The sequence below is a fragment of the Salvelinus alpinus genome, chromosome 4, assembly GCF_045679555.1.
Source record: "Salvelinus alpinus chromosome 4, SLU_Salpinus.1, whole genome shotgun sequence".
NCBI lineage: Eukaryota > Metazoa > Chordata > Actinopteri > Salmoniformes > Salmonidae > Salvelinus > Salvelinus alpinus.
Genome location: NC_092089.1, coordinates 62,295,554 through 62,316,630, shown reverse-complemented (window position 1 = coordinate 62,316,630; position 21,077 = coordinate 62,295,554). Strand labels below are relative to the sequence as shown.

The 21,077-nt window shown below is 40.8% G+C and overlaps 1 protein-coding gene across 3 annotated transcripts in view; it reads right to left on the bottom strand.

Moving 5' to 3' along the window:
• Positions 1–20,621, bottom strand: part of LOC139574091 (5-hydroxytryptamine receptor 4-like) — a 172,307-nt gene extending 151,686 nt beyond the window's left edge. For all 3 annotated transcript variants that reach the window (XR_011674719.1, XM_071398260.1, XM_071398261.1), the window contains exon 1: positions 20,351–20,621. The gene's annotated coding sequence lies outside the window, so the exon portion shown is untranslated. The remainder of the gene's footprint in view (positions 1–20,350) is intronic.
• Positions 20,622–21,077: the final 456 nt, after the last annotated feature.

The window sequence follows — 21,077 nt, the reverse complement described above, 5'->3', positions numbered from 1 at the left end:
TCACTTGTTAACTGTACCAAATCACTCTTTCAATTTCTATACTTATTCAATCTTTCCTGTGGTGGTCCTCATGAGAGCCAGTTTCATCATAGCGCTTGATGGTTTTTGCGACTGCACTTGAAGAAACGTTCAAAGTTCTTGAAATGTTCCGGATTGACTGACCTTCCTGTCTTAAAGTAATGATGGACTGTCATTTCTCTCTGCTTATTTGAGCTGTTCTTGCTATAATATGGACTTGGTCTATTACCAAATAGGGCTATCTTCTGTATACCACCCCTACTTTGTCACAACACAACGGATTGGCTCAAATGCATTAAAAAGGAAAACAAATCCACAAATTAACTTTTAAGGCACAGCTGTTAATTGAAATGCATTCCAGGTGGCTACCTTATGAAGCTGGTTGAGAGAATGCCAAGAGTGTGCAAAGCTGTCATCAAGGCAAAGGGTGGCTACTTTGAAGAATCACATCTGTTGGGGACTGTTGGGATTGGGATTTAAATGATGCCAGAACACCGGTGAAACAGAAATACAAGCGAGAGGATTGCAAGTGGAGATGTTTTAGTGAAGATATGTTACTCTGACCATAGACATTGTGTGGTGAGCTTCCAGCACCTTTGTGGTGGCACAAGTAGCATTACCTATGTGGGTGCTACACATGGCCGTAACTACATATCAGGACACCGAGGACCGGACCTTTTTCTAATTTGTATAATGTACAGTATATTGTACACAGTAAAGAAAATCAATTGCGGGTCAACATCTAAATATTGCTCCCAGCATTAATCAAAGCTCAGAATGCTTATATTTTTGATCTGACTGAATTATATTTGCGCCTGCCTCTTTGGGAACGAGTGGAATAATTTACAGTGGTTTGTTGTGCTATGTTCGCCTGCATCCCACGGATTTGCCTCCCGTATTTCCCATTTTAGCAGCACATTCAGCACTCTGTCAAACAACTAATTCTCGCGGCGACGTGAAACGAACTACCCTAGCTCGCAGTCAGCTCAATAGGCAACTAGTCTAGAGATGCTGCTGCTCACAGCGTGTTTGTGAGATGCCGTACAAAAGGCAATTTTAAAACCGTCCCGCAACTCCTGCCTTGTCTACAGACATCCCCCCCAAACAAACAAATACTGACTCTCGGAGAATGAGTGCACAACTGGTAAATAGTCGCTTATAGATATGTCAGTCAGGTGACTATTTGCCGGCAGAGACTTAAATTGCTGTAACATTGAAGGGCTCTGGCTAGTATGACTTAGCCAGCTAGAAGGATGAAGTAAGAAGCTAAAGTTAAACGGAGCCTACCTCAGCAGGAACAAAAATTACGCTACTAAAATCTCATATTAACTTTGCTTTACAGAGAGTAGGCTACTGAGACTTACAGTGATGTGGCGCTCAGTGGGGAGGCAGAGACAGGCTGCAATGCATGCAGGAGGAAGCAGAAGAGACAGAGAGAGAGTGTCGCATCGGTATGAATGATTCGGGAGACAGACGCAGGAATGCGTAACATATATTTTTTTTATTGTACCCACATTACGACGTGCCGTGTAAAGGCACGGGGACGAAGACCAAACAAACACTAAACAAAACGCACAGGGTTGAAACCCAAACAAAAGAGTGAGGAGTACCTCAACTATATAACACACGCGCACAACGATTAACACACGGGACGAGACCCGTAATTATCTACGCAAAAGCCCAAAACACACAGCACAGGTACTCACACGCACAAACGGACATTGTAACAATAACCGACACCCAGTGGAAACCAAAGGGCACATACAGTATATACAAATACTAATCAGTGGGAATAGGGGACAGGTGTGCGTGATGAAAGTTCCGGAGGGATCCGTGACAGAGCGGAAGCAAGCGGAGAGAGAGGTTAGTACAGTGGTTCCCAAACTTGGGGTCACAGGCCCAATTTGTGATCCCCTGAGAAAATCTGTACTAATCTCATCAAACAAGTCAGGAACTTATAATTTTTTTTTATATGAATATATCTACATGGCCTATCTTTCCTAGAGGTCTACATTCAAATCCAATCAAAGTGCATACAATACAGTTCTAAAAATGTCATCTGTTTTTTTTTTTTTTGCTGTTGCTACATGTCAGTGTGAATATTTTCTCATATTTCCTCCTTTTCAGAGGTATAACATAGCAATTGTATAGATAATAGGCTATGTATTTTTTGTAGATCGACTGAGGTGAATGAACCTACAGCAGCCAAGGTGATAATGGCCTGGGGTTATTTTTGCATGTTTTTGCTGATCACCAAATAGCAAATGACTCTTAAGGACCTCACTAAAATTCAAACCCTAGTTAGGGCCCTGGTGCTACACGGTGTTTGTTGAGAGGAGTGGCTAGCCAGCTAACCATCAACAAAGCCAGAGAAAGGAGGACGTGAGGGGACAGCGAGATGAGATTCCAAGGCTGCGGACCTGACTGTCTCTCCGACTCTGACTGACCAGCTCCCTCCGAGATCATCAATGCTCCGCTCTCAATACCATTTGATCTGTTTCAACTCCCATATATTCTTCAGCTCCCATCCTAACTGACTTGCTGATTTCATTTTAAATAGTTTTTCTTCAAATTACTTGTATGTGCAGTATGCTGCAATTCAGCTTTTGGCTGCCTTGTACTTTTTACTCCATTAATTTTCTTTGACACCCAAAGGTACTCGATACCTTTTAAATGCTTAACAGGACAGGAACATGGTCCAATTCACGCACCTATCAACAGAACATCCCTGGTCATCCCTACTGCCTCTGATCTGGTGGACTCACTAAACACACATGCTTCGTTTGTAAATGATGTCTGAATGTTGGAGTGTGCCTCTGGCTATCCGTAAATTTAAAAAAAAAGAAAATGTTGCCGTCTGGTTTGCTTAATATAAACAAATTGAAATTATTTACACTTTTACTTTTGATACTTAAGTAGATTTTAGTAATTACATTTACTTTTGATACTTAAGTATATTTTAAACAAAATACTTTTAGTCTTTTACTCAAGAAGAATTTTACTGGGTAACTTTTACTTTTACTTGAGTCATTTTCTATTAAGGGATCTTTACTTTTACTCAAGTATGACAATTGGATACTTTTTCCACCACTGCTCACAACCTGCCATTGGATACAAATTATAAAACAATTGTGCAAAGTCAAAAACTGTATAGAAAATCATATTTAGCATCTGTTATTCTTTCTATTCAGCACTTAAAAAATAAACGTTTTTAAATGTATATCTTTTACTGTTTGCTATTGGATTAAAAGGTAGTTAAAATGACAACAAAACAATGCAGAGCCTATCATTATCTGATGTATTGGGGCCTAAACAAAATGTGCTCATGGTACAGTATTTTTTTGCATGAATGACTCAGGGGTGAAGGGTGTGTGAACCCCCCAATGAATGCAAAATCAAAGTTTCTGAACATAAGTGTCACACCCTGATCTGTTTCACGTGTCTTTGCGCTTGTCTCCATCCCCCTCCAGGTGTCGCCCATCTTCCCCATTATCCCCAGTGTATTTATACCTGTGTTCTCTGTTTGTCGGTTGCCAGTTCGTTTTGTTTGTCAAGCCTACCAGCGGTTTTCCCCTTGCTCCTTTCTGTTTCTAGTTCCTGTTTTCTAGTTTGGACCATTCTGCCCTGGCCCTGAGCCTGCCTGCCGTTCCGTACCTTGTCACACAACACTGGATTATTGACCTCTCCCTGACCCTGAGACTACCTACCGTTCTGTACCTTTTGGACTGATCTGGATTACTGACCTCTGCCTGTCCTTGACCTTTCGTTTTGCCTGCCCCCTGTTCTAGTAATAAACTTTTGTTACTTCGACACTGTCTGCATCTTGGTCTTCCCTAAAATGTGATAATAAGATAAGGGGCATTAAAAGTGTAATCAGTTTAGAGTTTTGAAAATATACCACTTAAATCTGAAAAATTTGCCAAAGTGATAGACTGTAATTGACACAATGATATTCATGTGTGACAAGCGTTACTTAGAGGTGTCATACAGGACAGGATATTGTATGTCGACAAGGGCCCGAATTCATTATTTTATTTGAGGAAAATTATTTCCAACATTTACAGTAGAACTCAACTTTCTAGCATACAATATCATATTATTTCTTTATGTAAATGTAAATATTATGTTGATTCAGTGTGTGTGTGTGTGTTTGTGCAAACATCCCAGCTAGCAATCAGCAACCGGCCCAGAAGCGGCCCTCCTCCGGGGGTCCAGAACTGATTGAAATCGGCCCGAAATCGAGTGTCGGACTCGGCCCAGAATCAAAATGAATGAGTACATTGGGTACATTGGGCCGTTTCTTTCTACCGGAATTCAGCCGACTTTGCAGGCATCTTACCAGAACCCCCCAGAAGTGTCCCGATGCAAATTTAAATAAATGTATACAAAATTACCCGATTTAGTCATTTTAAAAATTACTATTATACATTTAATTCATTCAAATTATGTCGGAGGAAACACCGTACACCAGGTGACCGTGTCGGTGTGCATGCACCTGGCCCTGCACAGGAGTCGCTACAGCGCGATGGGACAAGGACATCCCGGCCGGCCAAACCCTCCTCTAACTCGGAGACGCTGGGCCAATTGTGCATCGCCTCATGGGTCTCCCGGTCGCGGCCGGCACGGGTATCAACCTAGCATCTGTAGCAACGCAGTTCGCACTGCGATGCAGTGTCTTAGACCGCTGCACCACTCGGGAGGCTCCATCCACAAAGTTTTTAACGCTTATCAATTGCCTTGCACAAAGTATCAAAATACTAAAATACTACTTAAACAGGACTCTTAAAATGTTTTATTTAAATGTTCATTGCATTTTTTGATCACAGAAACAATGAGAAAATATGGAAAAATAAATAAATAATGAAATGTTCATTATGTAAAGCAGCCTGTGTAATCATCTACCAGAAAGTAGCCCAATCGGCCCGAGACCCGAGTATTACATTTGGGCCAGATAACTCACACCGGAATCAGCCCGAGCTCAATCCCCGCATCCTAGCCATAAGTAATACAGCCTAAGGCGGACTTCACATAACGTCGGCCGAGTGCCTCTCATCTCTCAGCAGGAATCATCCCAGATCCACTGTGTTAGCTGGGATCTATTAAAATGTGATATTCGTAATACGGACAGTACCTGAGGTGAATGACAATGTTCGCTTGTCTGAGTTTAAAAAAAATCCTTGCCAAAAAACACAGAAATCGAAAACATTTTTCTCTCCAAACAGAAAAGCACTCAGGACTAACACAACACTGATATAATGTCATGAAAAATTATTGTCTATTTATTTCTCAGTGCCTGACAAAAACGGTTACTCTACAGGGATGGACATGATATAACTTAATCAATTACTGAAAACAACAAAATGGACCGTTACAGAGTGTCAGTGAAGAACGACTTTCCTAAAAGCTTTAATTGGGTCTTTCTCTTTCTGACATTTTCTTCTCTAATAAATGAGCCATAACTCATTTATAATTTGAAAGCTGTTTTAACAAGCTTTATGGACTGTATAAAATATTTATAAAAACCGTTTCATTTTGTTTTTCAGTTCTCTTATAATCAATGATCCAGTGACACAGTGGCGAGTGGCTGCAGAGTGGCGAGTGGCGAGTGGCGCAGCGGTCTAAGGCACTGCATCTCAGTGCTAGAGGCGTCACTACAGACACTGGTCCAATCCCGGGCTGTATCACAACCAGCCGTGATCGGGAGTCCCATAGGGCGGCGCACAATTGGCCCAGCGTCGTCTGGGTTAGAGGAGGGTTTGGCCATCATTGTAAATGTTTTTATTTTTTTATTAGGCCGTCATTGTAAATAATATTTTTTTTCTTAACTGACTTGCCTAGTTAAATAAAGGTTTACAAAAATAAAAATAAACACAGTCAGTGCAGGCTCAATTCAGTAATTATAAGCAATATTAGGAACATAAAGTCAACAATTCACAGCAGCACCTTGACCACGCAAATCACGAGCTCTCTACTGAGGTCTGATCAATAGGAGAAATGGTGATAAACTGCAGAGACATGGAAATCTCTCATTGTTCTCTTGCTGTTCATTTTTCACTTGCCGTTCATTTCTGGGGTGAGAGCACACTGTCTATAATTACCAACTGGGATGAAAAAAAGTTTTATATGCAGCTTTCACGTTCCACTCTTTTCACCAATACCATTATTTAGGTTCTAGATACATTGTGGAAAGAATGGCCATTCAGAAAGTCATGACAATGCATTCTTATGACAAACTGTGTATGACGACAGCAATCACATACTGTACTTCCTCATTACATCCATGTACTAATTTCTACAAAGTGGACATGTGCAGTAGTAAGTCCTCTACCTATCAAAAATACATTTGATAAAGTTTGATACTGTACGTTTCCACTGAGACCTGTAATTGAACAGAGAGGTATTCCCCTCTGTTTAACTGATGGGACGGTGTGAGTCTGTGCCGTATTGGGCCGTGAGACAGATAGAGGGCTTTCAGAGTATATAGAACTTCTCAGGGAAGGACGTAAAGTGTACATAGGAATGGAAGCTGTCAGAAAGTTTGTTTTCACATCTAACCTTTAGCTCTTGGGTTTGCTCAGCTCCACAGAGTTCTAATGCGATGTGAAAGTGGAGTCTATTGATCCTCCAACAAGGCCCTCTCCATGCCATGCCATTCATCAGAACTCATCCTCTATCTAGTATCTACCACACACCAAACCTGGCACCGCCACTGCCTTATTGACTGGCTGCTGAGTTGTTGCGTAAGCTCACTTTGACCAGCCAGGCAGGCAGGCAGGCAGCTCACATTGGAACAGAGATGAACACATTTCTAGTCGTCACAGCTAATCATCAGAACACACTTGCTTTGCCTTTCCTTTACTCTTGGCTCTCAGCTGTTTACACCTCTTATCTCTGTCTTGCTGGGAGAATCAGCGAACGGGAAATCACCACATGTAATTTATAACACCAGCTTCATCAGAGACCAAGGATTGGAACCAAAATCATTTTTGTTCTGAACAGAACCATCATTTGTTTCATTTTTCATAATAAACTTTTGAAAGACAAACACACACACTGTGCACTGTGCTGCCAGTACCTATGGACAGACAAGTTTAGAGCGCGAGATGCGGGTTGGGAGAGTGTGAGAAAGGGTGGAGGAGGAGGCTTGGAATGAAGTGCTGGTTATCTTGTTATGAAATGCACTATCTGAGTTAGGCCCACAGAATTTTACCTACAGAGGAGCGGCTTCTATGGAGGAACTTTGAATGTCTTTTAACGTCCGAGAGTTGGCTTAATGTTGGACCAGAGCTATTGTTTTATTTTTATTTATTTGTATTTTATTTATTTAAAAAAAAATATATATTTTTTTTTTAATTTTACCTCCTTTTCTCCACAATTTCGTGGTATCCAATTGTTAGTGGTTACTATCTTGTCTCATCGCTACCACTCCCGTACGGGCTCGGGAGAGACGAAGGTCGAAAGCCATGCGTCCTCCGAAACACAACCCAACCAAGCCGCACTGCTTCTTAACACAGCGCGCATCCAACCCGGAAGCCAGCCGCACCAATGTGTCGGAGGAAACACCGTGCACCTGGCGACCTGGTTAGCGTGCACTGCGCCCGGCCCGCCACAGGAGTCGCTAGTGCGCGATGAGACAAGGATATCCCTACCGGCCAAACCCTCCCTAACCCGGATGACGCTAGGCCAATTGAGGCGAAGTGGTCTAGGGCACTGCATCGCAGCGCTAGCTGTGCAACCAGAGACTCTGGGTTCACGCCCAGGCTCTGTCGCAGCCGGCCGCGACCGGGAGGTCCGTGGGGCGACGCACAATTGGCCTAGCATCGTCCGGGTTAGGGAGGGTTTGGCCGTCCGGGTTAGGGAGCATTGCCTTTCAATTGTTTAACTTGGGTCAAACATTTCGGGTAGCCTTCCACAAGCTTCCCACAATAAGTTGGGTGAATCTTGGCCCATTCCTCCTGACAGAGCTGGTGTAACTGAGTCAGGTTTGTAAGGCCTCCTTGCTCGCACAAGCTTTTTCAGTTCTGCCCACACATTTTCTATAGGATTGAGGTCAGGGCTTTGTGATGGCCACTCCAATACCTTGACTTTGTTGTCCTTAAGCCATTTTGCCACAACTTTGGAAGTATGCTTGGGGTCATTGTCCATTTCGAAGACCCATTTGCGACCAAGCTTTAACTTCCTGACTGACGTCTTGAGATGTTGCTTCAATATATCCACATAATTTTCCTACCTCACGATGCCATCTATTTTGTGAGGTGCACCAGTCCCTCCTGCAGAAAAGCAACCCCACAACATAAGGCTGCCACCTCTGTGCTTCACGGTTGGGATGGTGTTCTTCAGCTTGCAAGCATTCCCCTTTTTCCTCCAAACATAATGATGGTCATTATGGCCAAACAGTTCTATTTTTGTTTCATCAGAGCAGAGGACATTTCTCCAAAACGTACGAAATTTGTTCCCATGTGCAGTTGCAAACCGTAGTCTAGCTTTTTTATGGCGGTTTTGGAGCAGTGGCTTCTTCCTTGCTGAGCGGGCTTTCAGGTTATGTCGATGTTGGACTCGTTTTACTGTGGATATAGAAGGTCCTATGCTGTTGTTCTGGGATTGATTTGCACCTTTTGCACCAAAATAAGTTCATCTCTAGGAGACAGAACTCGTCTCCTTCCTGAGCGGTATGATGCCTGCATGGTCCCATGGTGTTTATACTTGCGTACTATTGTTTGTACAGATGAACGTGGTACCTTCAGGCATTTGGAAATTGCTCCCAAGGATGAACCAGACTTGTGGAGGTATACAATTATTTTTCTGAGGTCTTGGCTGATTTCTTTTGATTTTCCCATGATGTCAAGCAAAGAGGCACTGAGTTTGAAGGTAGGCCTTGACATACATCCACAGGTACACCTCCAATTGACTCAAATGATGTCAATTAGCCTATCAGAAGCTTCTAAAGCCATGACATCATTTTCTGGAATTTTCCAAGCTGTTTAAAGGCACAGTTAACTCCGTGTATGTAAACTTCTGACCCACTGGAATTGAGATACAGTTAATTATAAGAGAAATAATCTGTCTGAAAAACAATTGTTGGAAAAATTACTTGTGTCATGCACAAAGTAGACATCCTAACCGACTTGCCAAAACTATAGTTTGTTAACAAGAAATTTGTGGAGTGATTGAAAAACTAGTTTTAATGACTCCAACCTAAGTGTATGTAAACTTCCAATTTCAACTGTATGTCTATTAGAGGTCGACCGATTAAACGGCATGGCTGATTAAATAGGGCCGATTTCAAGTTTTCATAACAATCGGTAATCGGAATTTTTGGACGCTGGTTATGGCCGATTACATTGCACTCGATGAGGATACTGAGTGGGAGGCTGACCACCTGTTATGCGAGCGCAGCAAGGAGCCAAGATAAGTAGCTAGCTAGCATTAAACTTATCTGATAAAAAACATCTATATTAACATAATCATAAGTTAACTACACATGGTTGATGATATTACTAGTTTAACTAGCTTGTCCTGCGTTGCATATAATCAATGCGGTGCCTGTTAATTTATCATCGAATGACAGCCTACTTTGCCAAATGGGTAATGATTTAACAAGCGCATTCGCGAAAATAGCACTGTCGTTGCACCAATGTACCTAACCATAAACATCAATGCCTTTCTTAAAATCAATACAGAAGTATATATTTTTTTTAAACCTGCATATTTAGTTAAAATAAATTAATGTTAACAGGCAATATTAACTCTGGAAATTGTGTCACTTCTCTTGCGTTCTGTGCAAGCAGAGTCAGGGTATAAGCAGCATTTTGGGCCGCGTGACTTGTTGCGACCTGTGTGAAGACCATTTCTTGCTAACAAAGACCATAATTAATTTGCCAGAATTTTACATAATTATGACATAACATTGAAGGTTGTGCAATGTAACTGCAATATTTAGACTTTGGGATGCCACCTGAACGGTTCCGTATTTCACTGAAAGAATAAACGTTTTGTTTTCGAAATGATAGTTTACAGATTTTACCATTTTAATGAGCTATGGCTCGTATTTCTGTGTGTTTATTATATTATAATTAAGTCGATGATTTGATATGTTATAGAGCAGTCTGACTGAGCAGTGGTAGGCAGCAGCAGACTCGTAAGCATTCAAATAGCACTTTCCTGCGTTTGCCAGCAGCTCTTAGAAATGCTTGAAGCACAGCGCTATTTATGACTTCAAGCCTATCAACTCCCGAGATTAGGCTGTCAATACATTCGTGCCTATAAGAACATCCAATAGTCAAAGGTATATGAAATACAAATGGTATAGAGAGAAATAGTCCTATAATTCCTATAATAACTACAACCTAACACTTCTTAACTGGGAATATTGAAGACTCATGTTAAAAGGAACCACCAGCTTTCATATGTTCTCATGTTCTGAGCAAGGAACTTAAACGTTAGCTTTTTTACATGGCACATATTGCACTTTTACTTTCTTCTCCAACACTGTGTTTTTGCATTATTTAAACCAAATTGAACATGTTTCATTATTTATTTGAGACTAAATTTATTTGATTTTTGTATTATATTAAGTGTTCATTCAGTATTGTTGTAATTGTCATTATTACAAATATATATATAAAAATCGGCCGATTAATCGGTATTGGCTTTTTTGGTCCTCCAATAATCGGTATCGGCGTTGAAAAATCATAATCGGTCGACCTCTAATGTCTATGTCCTGGAAAATGTTCTTGTTACTTACAACCTCATGCTAATCGCATTAGCCTATGTTAGCTCAACCGTCCTGCAGGGGACCCACCAATCCTGAAGATACAATAAAACTGGCCTTCTTTAGACTAGTTGAGTATCTGGAGCATTAGCATTTGTGGGTTCGATTACATGCTCAAAATGGCCAGAAACAAAGAACTTTCTTCTGAAACTCATCAGTCTATACTTGTTCTGGGAAATGAAGGCAATGCAAGAAATTGCCAAGAAACTGAAGATCTCGTGCAACGCTGTGTACTACTCCCTTCACAGAACAGCACAAACGGGCTCTAACCGGAATAGAAAGAGGAGTGGCAGGCCATTGGCACACAGGAGTGACGGTTGCACTCCTGGTTGCACTCGGGCCACTGATAATTGGCGTCTGTACGCCTATGTAGATATTCCATTAAAAATCTGCTGTTTCCAGCTACAATAGTCATTTAACTCTTCTTGAACTGCACTGTTAAGGGCATGTAAGTAAGCATTTCACGGTAAGGTCTACACTTGTTGTATTCGGCGCATGTGACAAATAAAGTTTGATTTGATTAGATTCAACTGGATTTTTTTCCTTTATATTTTCCAAATATATATATTTTTTATAATAATAATATGTGTTGATTTCCTATGTCTTCATACCCCTGAGTTAATACTTGGTGGAAGCACCTTTGGCAGCCATTACAGCTGTGAATATTTTTTTATAAGATTCTATCAACTTTGCACAACTCTTAGGGCAACATACATCATATCCATTGTTTTTGTAAAAATTGCTCAAGCTCAGTAGATATTTGTTGGGAATGATTGAGGGATTTTCAAGCAAATTTAAGTCAGGACTGAGACTGGACCACTCAGGAACACTCAACGCCTCTTGGAAAGCCATGCTGGCATTAAAATGTGTGTAATTGTCCCGCTGAAAAATAAAACTGAAATCTGAGGTGGGTTTTCCTCAAATGTTTTACCTGGGCTTTGCTCTTTACATATTTATTTTGATCCTGATAAACACCCCAGTCCCTGCCAGTGAAAATCATACCCATAACATGATGCTGCCACCACAATAGTTGACAATACAGAGGGTATGTATTGGATTTGACCCAAATCTGTAGTTTTTAACTCACACCAAAGAATTACATTATTTGCCATGTTGTCTTGCAGTTTTACGCTGGGCAAAAATGATAATTGTCAGGGGATACCTTTACATGACACGATTTTGATATTCTAGAGCAGTGGTTCTTAACCTTGTTGGAGGTACTGAACCCCACCAGTCTCATATGCGCATTCACCGAACCCTTCTTAATTGGAAAAATAAAATATGATTTTTTCAAATTCAAAACAGGTATATATTTTACTGGTGCACAAAATGAACCGTGCATCAACATCAACACCGTGTGTTCAAAGAACAAAATCATCAAAACATGATTTTCCCACAAAAACAAAAACATAATAATGAATATTTACTGCAAATCAGTGTGACTTCTGCTGTTGCCTTTCAGAGACCAGTTCAGAAATGCGCGGCTTCACCTTGGCAAGTGCCACTCATGTCATTTTCGCAACAAAGTCTGTTCCTTTTCTTCGTTTTTATGTACAGCATCCTCGAAAAGGATTGCTCGCAAAGATATGTTGTAACAAACGGTATGAAAATCTCCAGAGCTTTCTTAGCAATAACAGGGTACGTTACCATTTGTTGACACCAAAACGTTGAAAGCGTTGTTGTTCTGAAGAGTTGCTGATGAACCTGGCTCTGCTGAATTTCAATGATTTCATCGAGGTATTCATCATTGACATCTGTTGTCTCAACACTAAATGTGAACGGCTGTCTCATCCATGCTGGATATGACTCTCTTGTAGGGAAGTATCCGACGAGAGACTTTGCAAGCTCATCTAAGTGCGTGGCAATTGCTTGCTTCAGTTCCGCGGGTACAGAAATGTCTCCGATTCCAGATACATCTTCGATCTTACTTACACAGTCGTCCAGCAGGGGAAAGTTTGCGAAGTTATCGTTCTCTGTTCGTCGTTTCCATAACGGTAGCTTTTTTTGAAAAGCCTTCAGGTTTTCCTCCGCTTCGATGATGTTGACTCCACCGCCCTGCATCTTTTGATTGAGCTGATTGAGAGCTGCGAAGATATCAGCCATGTACGCTAAAATGAGAATGAACTGAGAATTTTTTAAGCAATCTGCATGACAATGTTGGTGCTCTTGCAAAAACAGGGCTAATTCCACACGCACGGCAAAAACACGATTCAGCACCTGTCCCCGGGATAACCACCGAACATTAGAATGGTACAGAAGTACCTCGAATTCAGAGCCCATTTCTTTACACAGCTCACTGAAGATGCGGTGCCTCAGAGCACTAGTTCGCACATAGTTCACGCATTCCACTACAATTTTTAATACTTCTGCCAGTTTTGGAGGCAAGGTTTTTGTTTCCAACGCATGCCTGTGCAGAATACAATGCGTAACAATGATGTGTGGTGCATCGGCTTTCACTAGCGGACCAAAACCAGACTTTCTTCCCAGCATGACTGGAGCTCCGTGCGAACAAACTGCAGAAACCATATCCCACGAAAGATTGTTGTCTTTGAAGAAGTCATCCACAAGTTTCTTCACATCGGCTGCCTTAGTTGTTGTTGTAAGAGGCTTACAAAATAAAAAATCTTCCTTTATCACGTCGTCTTTCACATAGCGCACGAATACAGCAAGCTGGCTTAGATTGGAAACGTCTGTGGTCTCGTCGAGTTGAAGGCTGAATTTTGCCGGGCTTGAAATCAGATCTGCAACTACTTGAGCCAAGATGTCATTGCTCATGTCCTCTATTCTGTCGCTGATGGTGTCATTTGAAAGAGGAATTTGGGATAACTTAACTTCAGCCTCTTTTCCCAGCATGATATTCGCCATCTTCAACACAGCTGGTTTTATGAGTGTTTCACCAATGGTGTGTGGTTTGCCCTGCTTTGCGATCAGGTAAGCAACTTCGTACGATGCTGTGAGGATCGGTTTGTTGATGGGTACAAAGCCGAGAACAGGCAGAGTAGCCTTTTCATCGAATCTGGCTCTCTTCACCTTGAATTCAGCGAGCGTTGTGTTCTTGTATTTTCCATCTCCATGCAGCTTAAGGAAGTGGTCTCTTAGTTTTGCCGGTGCTAGACTAGAATTGCTCAACTTGGCATTGCAAATCATGCAGTTAGGACGCTGACTCCCATCACGTTCCGTTATACATGTGAATCCATATTGTACATATTCGTCCGACCACTTTCTTTTTTTGCTCGACATAGTAAGTATGAAGGGATTAAAATATTAAGAAAGAAATCACAAGACGTACCATCACGACAGTCACAAGTCGACTACTGAGCGCACCAAATTCCCTGCAGCACAGATAGGCCAAGCGATGTAGCGTGATCACCTGCAGCCAATGATGGCCAAGCGGGGCGTGTCATCACGAATCATATGAGTCGGATGTGTGTCTTGACCTCCGCCGAACCCCTGAGACTGACTCACCGAACCCCTGGGGTTCGATCGAACCCAGGTTAAGAACCACTGTTCTAGAGAATACAGACCATTTCCAATGTATATTTGAAGTTTTGTGGATAGGCACCATATCCTGACAAATTTGGAATCCAGATGTGTCTTTTAGACATATATGATATTGGGATTACTCCGAATATCACACAAGGACTTTTCCGATGGCCGGATATGGACTCATTCAATATCTTGAGATATGTGACTCTTATTTTCTCTCTTCAAGTTGACAAATACTGACTGTTTACTCTACATAGCATATCTGTGTTTTCTTAGCACATTGAAGATAGGAAGCTATATTGAGTTCAGATATCCATCTCTTGGCTGACTCGGGAGAGGCAAAGGTTGAGAGCCATGCATCCTCCGAAACACAACCCAGACAAGCCGCACTGCTTCTTGACATACTGCTTAACCCAGAAGCCAGCCACACCAATGTGGCAGAGGAAACACCATACACCTGGCGACCATGTCAGCGTATATATTTTTCTTTCATGCACATATCATTTGGGGATTCCCTCCGGATATCATACGTAGTATGGCCGGATTTGGACTCATTAGATGTCCTGAGATAGGCCTATGTGGACATACTATTTTTTCTATATGTTGACAAATACTGACAGTAGGCCTTCATAGTATATTTTCTCAGCGTATACTCTTGGCTGAGGTCCATAGCAGGATTGTGATATGCATTTTGATATGCTAAATAAAGACAATTGCTGATGCATATTTGAGTTTTGAGGACATTCTCAATAATTTGACAAATATTAAATCCATATCATTCAAACTGGAGAAACAAAGAAATGAGAAGCTGTTCAGAAAATACCTCAAAGAAGTTAACGCTAAAGTGAGCAGCTAATTTGACATATGTTTTATTTACCTTAATAACTTGAATCAAGACTGTTAGCTGGCTAACTTGGCCGGTAGCCAGTAGGATTATGTAGCTAGGCTTGATAGAGGGGGAGGGGTTAAAAGCTAACTTGTAATGTTACAAATAGGTTACAAATAACGAAAATTGCCTTCCCTTCAGGATTTTTTTATTTTATCCCCTATCAGGTCTCAAGGTGACCGCTAACATTTTAAAATGTTTAGATGTATTTTGTATTACTGGTTAATAATAAGCTAACTAGCTAGCTAGGTAACTAACTAGCAACTTGGCTAGCTACTGTTGACTAACCCCATTCCGTACAAATTTGTGCAACCACAACATTCAAACGAGGCTACAAAGAAAACTAATGGGACTGTAGCGACTGTGTTGGCATCAAAATCTGGGGTGTGAACTACGTTTCTATTCAAGCGTTGATTGACATGGTAATGGCCCGATAGTATTGGAGAAAAGTTGAAAAAAACTGACCACTCTGACACTGTACGTTAAATTGTGACGTGTCATGATGTAACGTACAGCACACACAATGCAACTCATTCTGTGTCGTACAGCCTCTCACCTCCAGGTGTAGCGCTTCTCTCGCAGATTAAAAACAAGAAAGGGACAGGGTAAGTGGGGGATACCTAGTCAATTATACAACTGAATGTATGCATTTTTTGCGTCATCACTGCAAGCCAACATGACTCTCAAAAGCCGCGACAGCTGCTGTTTACTTCTGAAGATAATTTTAGCGCCGCTCTAAAAAACGGATTCAAATTCGACACAAACCTTCAAATAGTTATGTTATGACACATTATATAAACTCTTTATAGTGTTCTATTTACATTTTTGAGGTGATAAATTGGACAAATCGGGTGGAGAAAAAAAACGTTTCCCCACACAGCTTATCTCCCCTTTTCCCTATCACGCGGTACCGTAGGTTTCGCTTCCCCATCCGTCATTTTTAAAAAGACCCGACAGAGCGCATTGCCTTCTTCAATCATGCAGAGACGGGCAGCATGAAGGTCATCACTGATTTTGCTGGAAAGGGGAGAAATTGTGCTTTACAATAGTATTCATATTACAGTTGACCTGGAAGTATTATGTTGTTTGGGCACTAGAATAAGGTAAATTGTACGTTACAGCGCAATGTACAAAAGTGCATTAGCTAACTATAGCTAGTTCCAGCCAGTAAGTTTTGGTTATGAGTAATGACAATATTTTCTTGCAATATTGATACAATTTTGATTCATGATTTATGCATTGACAGTTTGGAGAGGATCACAGACCAACACTCTACCACCACGTTTGGTTTTGACTGTGAGAGACCGCCACTGATGACCCAATCAGCACCCATCACATCGTCAATGATAACAAACAGGGCAGGCAGGGGTATTCATTTTCTGATAAATAAGTACAATATTTTCCCGCAACGATTGGCCTACATTTGCATCTTTCCAGAAAACATGTGTTGTGATTGGAGCTCTGGATTTGCTATGCTGCATTTTTAAAAACAGAAATAACAGAGCTTTGGAAATAGCAACTTGGATTAAATATGACGATGTTTGCCTTTCCGTACCTTGTATAGCCTATTACTGTGTATGGTGCAAATGTATGTTCATGCGAAGAAGCACAATGATTTTCAGCACCTGAACAGATAAAATGATTTGGGTGCTGGACATTTCATGAGTCGGATTTAGCCCATTTTCGATCAGACGAGGATGAAACATTCAAATGTCTATGATTCACATATCATGTAAGAATATCTATTGAAATTATGCATTTTTTGAGAAGTACGGATACATAAATGATCAGGTAATGACTACAGATATGATACATTTCTGAAAATATGAATGAGTATAAAGTCTTACCATTTCCGGAGTTAGAATATTCTACAAGTATGTAAGCGAGTGCACACGCATCAGGTGCATGTTTTAAACGTATCTCAAGATATTTACCTGGACTCATACGACAGCTGAGAGACTTCGGAGGTCCGGATTGGATGCATGTAGAAACTAAGGACATTCGTATCTGGAGCATGTCTACTCCTTATATTAAATAAAATGTCAGATATCTGGAAATAAATAAATAAATATTGACAATTTTCACCCAGTGTTACTTAACGTCCTTGTTGCAAACAGAATGTATGATTCGGAGTGTATTTAACACAGGCATACTTCATTTAACTTTGTTATACAGGCCAGTAATGTGTAATGAATGTGATATTGTTGATCTTCTGTATTTTCAAGTATTGTGGTGGCAGCATCATGTTATGGGTATGCTTGTCACCGGCAGGATCAAAAGAAAAGGATCAAAAGAAACAAAATATCAAAATAAATATGAAAGGAGCAAAACCCAGGTAAAAGGTTCAAGGAAAACCTGCCATAGTCTTCTGCAAACCTAACCCTGGGATAGAGTTGTAGTCTTCAGCGAGACAATTACAAATGTTGTTATGCCATAGACAAACCAAAATGGCTATCCAAGAGGTGTTGAGTGTTCCTGAATGGTTTTGTCTCAGTCTGGACTTAAATCTACTTAAAAAATCAATGACAAGGTTTGACTTGCTGTCCATCAATGGTTCCCAACCAAACTGGCTGAGCTTGAGCAATTTTTACCAAAATATGTTGCCCTAAATGTTGTGCAAAGTTAGTAGAATCTTATTCAAAATGATTCACAGCTGTAATGGATACCAAAGGTGCTTCATCCAAGTATTATTTTTGCGCGACCCAACCAAATTCACATAGAAGTTATAAATCTGTCATTCTCATCGAAAGCAAGTCTAAGAAGCGGTAGATCTGTTCTATGTGCACTATTTCTATGCTTCTCGTTCTTAAGTTCCATTTTTGCATCTTTTTCTTTTGGTTTTGTACACCAGCTTCAAACGGCTGAAAATACAATATATGCAATAAATGCATTCACAGCGGTTTAGATGGTAGAATGATTCTTTACTCTATAATTGATTGTTTTCTCACATAAACTAGAATTTTAGCAACCAGGAAATGGCAGAGTGATTTCTGCATAGTGCACCTTTAAATGTTGAATACTTTGTCTTTCACTTTGAAAATATGGAGTAGGTTAGGTAGATCGGTGGGTAAAAAAAAATCGAACGTAATCCTTTTTTAGATTTCATTTTAAGGCCGCAAAATGTGAAAACTGTGAAAGGGGTGTGTAGACTTAGATTAAATATGCATCCAAATAGATAGTGTGACCTTGTGGTGTGAACAAGTGACTTTGTGAATGTGTTTGTTGTACTCAGTCAATTGTTAGAATTTTGAAAACATGAGTAGTTTTCATGATCTGTTTAGATTTCTGTGCTTAGAGTTATGAAAATATACTTCATATATATATATACACTGCTCAAAAAAATAAAGGGAACACTTAAACAACACAATGTAACTCCAAGTCAATCACACTTCTGTGAAATCAAACTGTCCACTTAGGAAGCAACACTGATTGACAATAAATTTCACATGCTGTTGTGCAAATGGAATAGACAAAAGGTGGAAATTATAGGCAATTAGCAAGACACCCCCAATAAAGGAGTGATTCTGCAGGTGGTGACCACAGACCACTTCTCAGTTCCTATGCTTCCTGGCTGATGTTTTGGTCACTTTTGAATGCTGGCGGTGCTCTCACTCTAGTGGTAGCATGAGACGGAGTCTACAACCCACACAAGTGGCTGAGGTAGTGCAGCTCATCCAGGATGGCACATCAATGCGAGCTGTGGCAAGAAGGTTTGCTGTGTCTGTCAGCGTAGTGTCCAGAGCATGGAGGCGCTACCAGGAGACAGGCCAGTACATCAGGAGACGTGGAGGAGGCCGTAGGAGGGCAACAACCCAGCAGCAGGAACGCTACCTCCGCCTTTGAGCAGGAGGAGCACTGCCAGAGCCCTGCAAAATGACCTCCAGCAGGCCACAAATGTGCATGTGTCAGCATATGGTCTCACAAGGGCTCTGAGGATCTCATCTCGGTACCTAATGGCAGTCAGGCTACCTCTGGCGAGCACATGGAGGGCTGTGCGGCCCCACAAAGAAATGCCACCCCACACCATGACTGACCCACCGCCAAACCGGTCATGCTGGAGGATGTTGCAGGCAGCAGAACGTTCTCCACGGCGTCTCCAGACTCTGTCACGTCTGTCACATGTGCTCAGTTACATTGTGTTGTTTAAGTGTTCCCTTTATTTTTTGAGCAGTGTATATACATATATACTACATACTACAAATATACTACATACATGTGACAATTGCACCAAAGTGATTGAAAAAAACTGTAACACCATCTTTTACTGCATTACATTTTTTGATTCTACAAAATGTTTTGCTGTTTTCAAATGAAACAAAATACATTGCTCCTGTTGAAGCTTTTGGAATTGATTTGTATATTAAAAGGAGGTTTGATTATATTGTAATCAGGATTTTATTAGAGACAGGTGAGGTAAGGCACGGCTGGAGTGCCTTTGATCAAGATGCATTGGTTAACCGTGATTGCTCCATCAAATAGCCTGTACGACTAGCGTACATAATGTGCCAGTGTACATTTGTCAGTGTAAATGTCAGATGTAACTTCAATGCAGTGTTCATATGCATAAATAGACAACCACACATCATACCAATTGGTCATTACATAGTACTGTAGGCAAAATGTGGACAAATGTGTGTAGTTATTTTGATATTAACTTTCACACTTTGAAACAATGTGAAATGTGACTATTCTAATGATTGATTTTAAGTCGGCTAGCTATGGGCATGCAGTGCTGTTGTAGTCTTTTTTAATGTAGATAGTTTCCAATATTCCTAGTATACATTTGGACTGGGGTTGTAATAACTATGATACAAGTGACGGTCTAATGTAAACAACAATCCATAATCCATTGATATTTTTTTTGGTATGCACTAACACATTGTGTCAGTGCTGGAGGCCATCTCCAATATACAGTAGTTGGCACAACACGTGTAGGAAGAACTGGGGCAACAGCACAGCATGATTCCCAAACAAAGTGGACTTACAACTACTTTTCATCATTAGTGTAAAAGTTCGGGACAACAGCACATATAGTGGCTGTCGGTGTCCTGTCCTCCCTCCTACGATTAACTTCCATAATAATAATATATATAAGTGTCAATTATAAACACTTTATACAATACAAATAAAACGAATTCCACATAAGGGCTCAATTACGATGTACAATAATAATCATTCAGCACACTTACCATTTCCTTGTGGAGACGCTGGGTCCCAAAACCATTTTACGACTCTATATCCCCCTTGAGAAAAATCACATTTTCGACTTGTATCAAAACACAGTGATGAAGTGAACTGTTTTTTTTGTGAGTGCAATTTATGAGCTGTTCCCGGCGGACATTCACAAAGCGAAATCGTTTTCCATGTATGCTGAGCGCAGTCGGAAGTATGAGCGCAAATGTAAAAGGCTGGACGGAATCATACGCGTGGGTCACCACCGCGCGCTGTTCTGTGATTGAAGTGCTTGGAAAGCACACCCTCGGTATTCCCAGCAAATTGTACCTTCAAGTCCCTCCTCTTTCGCTTGGTGCCTATTTCGTGGTAAAATAAGCTCCGTTTAAAATCGGTTGCAATTATCCTCTTTCATTGTCGCTTCAAAATTGTTTGATACATGTAGGCTTGGTGGTAAGTGAAATTCATTGTGAATTGAATTGCTTGAACATGTGGACTTGCAAGACAGATTCCACGAGTGTAAATTGCTATGTTATGCCATTTTTTTCTGATAATTCGTTATCTAGTATTTTTTCTGTTAAAATATCTTACCATATAGTCTATTACAAATCACTGTGATATGGACTGTTGGCAAAGAAACCCTTATGTAAAATTTGACAAGATGTATTCTCAAAATAGAAGAGCTCTGGGCAAAATATTATTAGGGGTTTGCAGCCAAGCTGTGAAACCACATTTACATTTTAC